The sequence below is a fragment of the Canis lupus genome, chromosome X (assembly GCF_048164855.1).
Source record: "Canis lupus baileyi chromosome X, mCanLup2.hap1, whole genome shotgun sequence".
NCBI lineage: Eukaryota > Metazoa > Chordata > Mammalia > Carnivora > Canidae > Canis > Canis lupus.
In genome coordinates, this window is record NC_132876.1 from 118761286 (window position 1) to 118767310 (window position 6025).

Genomic DNA, 6025 nt, shown 5'->3' on the forward strand with positions numbered 1-6025 from the left:
ACAAAAATGTGGTTTCATTCCTGCCCACTTTTTTCTCAAGAGAATTACAAAACACATCCAGGATAGAATGGCTAATGGCTAAGCTATCTTGGAGGCTGAGAGGAAGTGGAGCCCAGAGTTCACTGGGTGGGGACCCTGTGAACAGAGGAATGTTCTTTATAGGGAAGTTGGAAGCATCAGAACTAAAAGGCTGAAATCTTGTTAATGAGTCCTAGAAGTGCCCCCATCCTGCTCCTGAATCTGTGCTGAGCCTCCACTCCCCCATCCCAGGGAGCGTGTGCACAGTAGGGGTGGGGAAGTCTGAACAATCCTTTCCTGCCCCCCCCCCCCCCAACTGAGCCCTGAGGATTGTGGCTTGAGAAAACAGCTGGTGGGGAGGCAGTCATGAGTTCCTGTGGACAGGCTAAAAAGTGAAGTGCCCCTGGAACACCGTGTGGATTTTCTAAGGCTATTTTAACAAATTAACATAAGCTGCTTAAGACCAAATTTTTCCTTCCTGGAGGCCAGAAGTCTGAAATCAAGGTGTCAGCAGGGCTGTACCCTCTCTGGAGGCTCTAGGGGAGAGCTGATCCCTGTCCCTTCCAGGGTCTGTTGGCTGATGGCATTCCTGGGTTTGTGACCATATCAGTCCACCCTTTGCCTCCGTGGTCACCTGGCCTTCTCTTCCACCTGGGTCTGTCACTTTCTTGTAAGGTCACTATGGTTGCCTTGTAGGGCCCACCTGAAAATCAAGGATGCTCTCTCCATCTCAGAATCTTTCATCTAATCCTGTGTGCAAAGACCCTTTTCCTAAATAAGGTTACATTTTGCAGGTTCCAGGGATTAGGACCTGTTATCTTTAGTCATTTTACTACAGCTATCCAAGGGGAAATAGCTGGGGTGTTGCAAGACCATGAATGGAAATTTTCTCCTTACTTTGTAAGCATTGGGGCCTGAGCCTCACTGATCATGCTGATAGTTCCAAGTGCTTACAGTAGTGAGCTGCAGAACAGGCCAGTTAGTTATCTGCCTACCCCCAGCTGGGGGGTGGGGAGTGGGGGGAGGCTTGTCCCACCCTCTAGCTAAGTGAGAACTGCTCACAAAGAATCCCTCATCAAGATTTGGGATATCTACAAGACAGATTGGTATCTCCTTCTCGGGTTGCTTTTCTAGAATTGCAGCTGATTGTTGATCAGCCCCTCTCTATGAACATTAGCAGAAGGCATCAGTGGCTCAGCGGTGGGTGGGTGGGCTCCAAGTACACCTGAGAATGTCGCCGCATATCCAATTATCCTCAAATTTACCAGCTTGAAACTGCAAACTCAGGCCTGACCCAGGACTGCTACTCAGGTTAACAGATCCCATCTGCCCAGATCCAAGCAAGGATTTTGAATGCTGGTGACGTCTTTGCAAGGGACAAAACAGTTTCGCTTAAGGAATGGATAGTGAGGGGTATAAATCCTCTGTTATCCTGGTAGTTCTTGAGATGTAATTAAGGTCTCAAGATCTAAGTGGCTTCCTTAGTCATGCAAATGTGTAGGCCGCCAAGTCTAAGATTCCTCCTGTCTCCCTGGGGCCCTGGTATGAGGCGGGGCATTTTGCTTTATGTAGAAGCCAGGGGTTTCTGGGAGGGCAGAGACCAACAGTTTAACTTCTGTTTCAAAACTCAAAATTAGGGGGACTTGATAAGAAGAGGAAAAGAAGGGTAAAAAAGTAGCCATGTGGATGGGCCTCGTCCGCCATCCTCCATGTGACCCTCAGTTGAGGTCAAAGGCATAGACTTGGAAGTCACAGATCAGAGCTCAGTGCAAGGCTTGGAGTACCTGAACTCCAGAGGATGGGAGTTTTGCCACCAGCATGGCAACCTTACCTTCATTTACAACATTTATGTGGGGAAGATTTTTTTCAAATCCCAACCTGCTTGTAATTTGCCAACTAAATCACACTATAGAAATACGATACCTGAGTCCCAAATACCATCTAGGTGGTTCTAGTGAAAGTCAACACAAGCAATTTCCAAGCAGCCAAAAATAATTGTGTATTGTCAGATTTCAGACATCCTTAAACATCCTATTTTTCCCAAACACAAATACGGCATGAATCTTGTTCCTTTGCTATGATACCGTTTGTGTGACTGTGGAATGCCTTTTTACTTTATCCTTCACATTTTAAGTGAGAAAAACCAAGAGTTACTTATATGAGGCTCTCAGAGAAGGCACAGTGACATTTGTTTGGAGCTTTTTTTTTTTTTTTTTTTAAATCCATTTGAGAGGGAAAGCGTGCACAAGTATGCAAGGGGGCAGAGGGCAAAGGAGGATGGTCCTAGAGACTCCATCCCAGGGCGCTGAAATCATGCATGACCTGAGCCGAAGGCAGGTGCTTCACCAACTGAGCCACCTGGGCGCCCCAGGAGCTTGCATTTGTAGCAAACTCCTACCTAACTTTGAAGCCACCCCTCCAGGAGCACACTCTGAGAACCATGAAATAAAATAACATAGCCACGAGAGTTGGCACACTGCAGAGCTCAATATATGTTATTTCATTCCTTCCCTCTCACCTCCCAACATGAGCACAACCACACAGACGTGGAGAAAGGGGCCGTCTGTACTCCCTTAGAGCAGAAATAACTCAGGTGCCTCGTGGGAAGGAGGGGCCCTGGAAACGGAAGCCACTGCTGCTTTGGTGGAAGCCACTGCTGCTTTGGTGTCCCAGGGACTGTTGATTTGGATGCGGGAAATTCCTTTGTTGGCCACTGGCCAAAATACTTGTTTCAATTGAATCTTTTCACCTGAACTGCAAGGAATGTATATGACTAGCAGTAGAAATAACAGGAAGTCACAAAGGATGGCTGTCTGGAGGGTGGTCATATTTTTATTACAATGGACAGATGTCTTCCAGGCAGACGTAGGAAGTTTCTGAAAATTTAGTTGGTGATGATAATTCCTTACTTTTGTGTAATTATACACATGGAAGGGCCACAGGAAATATGGTGTGATTAACTTTAAAAAATACATTCTTCTGGGAGTGCCTGGGTGGCTCAGTTGGTTAAGTGTCTGCCTTTGGTTCAGGTCACGATTTCGGGGTCCTGGGATTGAGCCTCACATTGGGCTCCCTGCTCCCGAGGGAATCTGCTTCTCCCTCTTCCTCTGCCTGTCGCTCCCCCTGCTTTTGTGTACACGCACGCTCGGTCTGTCAAATAAATCTTTTTTTTTTTTTTTTTTGTCAAATAAATCTTTAAAAAAATAAATAAATTTTTCTGTTGGAACAATTTGAGATTTACAGAAAAGTTGCAAAGGTAATATAGGGAGCATGTGCATGCCCTTTATGCAGTACAGTCCTAGTCACTGAAGTCCTGTGTGGATTCCCCCACTTGGCACACTACTGTTGTCTTTCTGTCCCCAGGCCCCCACTTTGCATTGAGTTGTCATGTTCACTTTGGTCTCCATCTTTCGTTTGTTTTCATGATCCTGAGAGTTTTGAAGAGAACTGGTCAGGTATTTTGTAGAATGTTCCCCAATTTAAGCTTCTCTCATGTTTTCTCATGACCAGACTGGCTTATGGATTTGGGGAAAAAACACATACGTAGATGATGTGGCTTCTCCGCACATCGCATCAGGGAATACTTGCCTTCTACGTGGCTTGTCACTTGTGACTGTCACCTTATTACATGGATAAGGAGGTGGCTCAGATTTCTCACTGTCAAGTTATGGGGAGAATTGTCCCTTTCCTGATTAACTCTTTTAACAACTTGGGTTTTATAATGCAAAGGTGTTCTGTGAGAAATCACTTTGATTCCGTTGTAGCCACCAAGTTCGTAACTGGACAGGCTCTCCTTAAGACCAAATCTGGGGGATCCCTGGGTGGCTCAGCGGTTTAGCGCCTGCCTTCGGCCCAGGGCGTGGTCCTGGAGTCCTGGGATCGGGATCGGGATCCAGTCTCACGTCGGGCTCCCTGCATGGAGCCTGCTTCTCCATCTGCCTGTGTCTCTGTCTCTTATGAATAAATAAATAAAATCTTTTAAAAAGACCAAATCAAAATGCTTGAATCACACCATTGATTAAGTCAACTCGAGAGAAATAACTGGGAGAGAGACCTTGTAGCTTGCAAAGGCAAAATTATGTATGATTTGGCCCCTTAAGAATAAGTTTCTGACTCCTGTGATAGACTAAAGAAATGTCAGGAGTTTGAGAAACTTGGGTTATACACGTGGTTTATTTAGATGTTCAACCAAGTGCGGTGCAATGAGACCCAAAGGATTTGTGGGGCAGTAGGGTGGGGAGCCATTGCACTGAAATTATCAGACTCCCTTCAGAGGACTGATTTAGCCACGTTTGTTTTCTTTATCAATATCATTCAGTCCTTCTGATACTGAGATATGTGCTCTGGCACATACCAGACAAATGTTTCAGCACTGTGCACAACCGGGTTGTGGTAAGTTTGTACCGTCTCCTAACACACTGTGTTTCTAACCACAAGCCAAACCCTTGAGGTTAATGTGGGTTTCCTATTTCTTCCTCATGGCCACTTGAGTGCCAATGAAGCAGTCATTTCAAAATTAGCCAAAGTCTGAGTGTATTTAGTCCTTTCTGTTAGATAATATGAGATTTGACAGTTTCCTGTAGATGGAAACTGCAGAGGGTATAGTCCTCCCGGAAATAATAGTCACCTCATTTCACTATATTAGTACAGTGTGCTACAAAAGAAACATAAAATTTGAACAAAGTTTGAAATACGTGGTGTGTATATACATATGCATCCTCACCCCCTCACCCTGCCTCCCCACATATCTCCTTGAAAGTACAGTTAAGGTCACACAGCTCCGAAATTGGCCATCTGTGGACCTGCCTCCAACTTCTCCAATGTGGACTCCTTGTTGCTTCAACATGGTGCCGTGGGAAGGTGCATGTCAGTGGCCTCACTAGTTTGTAGACATCCATGGTGACAGGAAATGAATCTCCCATCCCCTCTGGAGGAAGTGCTTGTGGTATAATCTGCCTGAGTTTGATTCTCACCACTTCCATGACCTTGGACAAGTTTTCTCACCTCTGATGGCTCCTGTGTAAAAACTGGAGATAAAAGGATGAGACACAAGGTGGAGATGAGAGTTAAGCAAGACATTGAGTATTTAATGTTGCCAGCTCATGGAAGGCAGTCAGGTAATACTAATGGTAGGTGACTTTTCTTCTCAGAACACAAACCCCACCCCTCTGTCCCTCCCGTGGCATGGTCTGGTCTCATCTCTTCTCAGGCTGAGCCGATTTAGCTCAAAGACTCATAGTCTGCTTGTTGTGGAACTGAAGATGTACTCTTAGGCACCATTTCTCAATTTGTAAATTTGTGCTTTTGTCAGAGGAAAGGGCAAGCTTCCTTCAAGCCAAGACTCTCATTACTCTCTTAATGCGTCCTGGCCAACCCTGAGCGTTTTTGTCTGTTCTACAGGGTCAGACCAAGCAAATTTAATTCTTGATGGAGAGGATCGTCATCCTTCCATCCCCTTCACCTATTCCTTGAGCTCTGGCAGGCAACCTTGCACCTCTCTGAAGAAGGATGCCCTCAGGTGGCAGAAGCTCCCTCTGCCAATGCTCTCAGAGACCCTGGGCAACCAGAAGGTCCTGGGATTTGAAGTGCCCACGCCAAAGGCCGCCCTTCCTGGTTGACTAACATGGGTATTCCAGCATTCTTGTGCCATCAGACAACCCTGAGGGGTAGCTGTGCCATATAGAAATTAAGATGACCTCTTCCATGCACCCCACCTGCTGGTGTTCACACTCCTTATTCCTTCCATCCGGTGTGAGCAGGACCCATGACTCATTTCTAACCAACATAATGTGGCAAAGGTGAACGGATGTCACTTTTGTGATTATGTTACAGAAGATTGTGGCTTTCACTTGGTGGATTGTTCTTGTTGGCTTTGATGAATGAGTCTGCCTTATTGGAATCTGCCTTGTGGAGAGACTCATGTGCCAAGGAACTGAAGGTGGCCTCTAGCCAATAGCCCATAACAAATGAAAACTTGGGATCCCTGGGTGGCGCAGTGGTTTAGCGC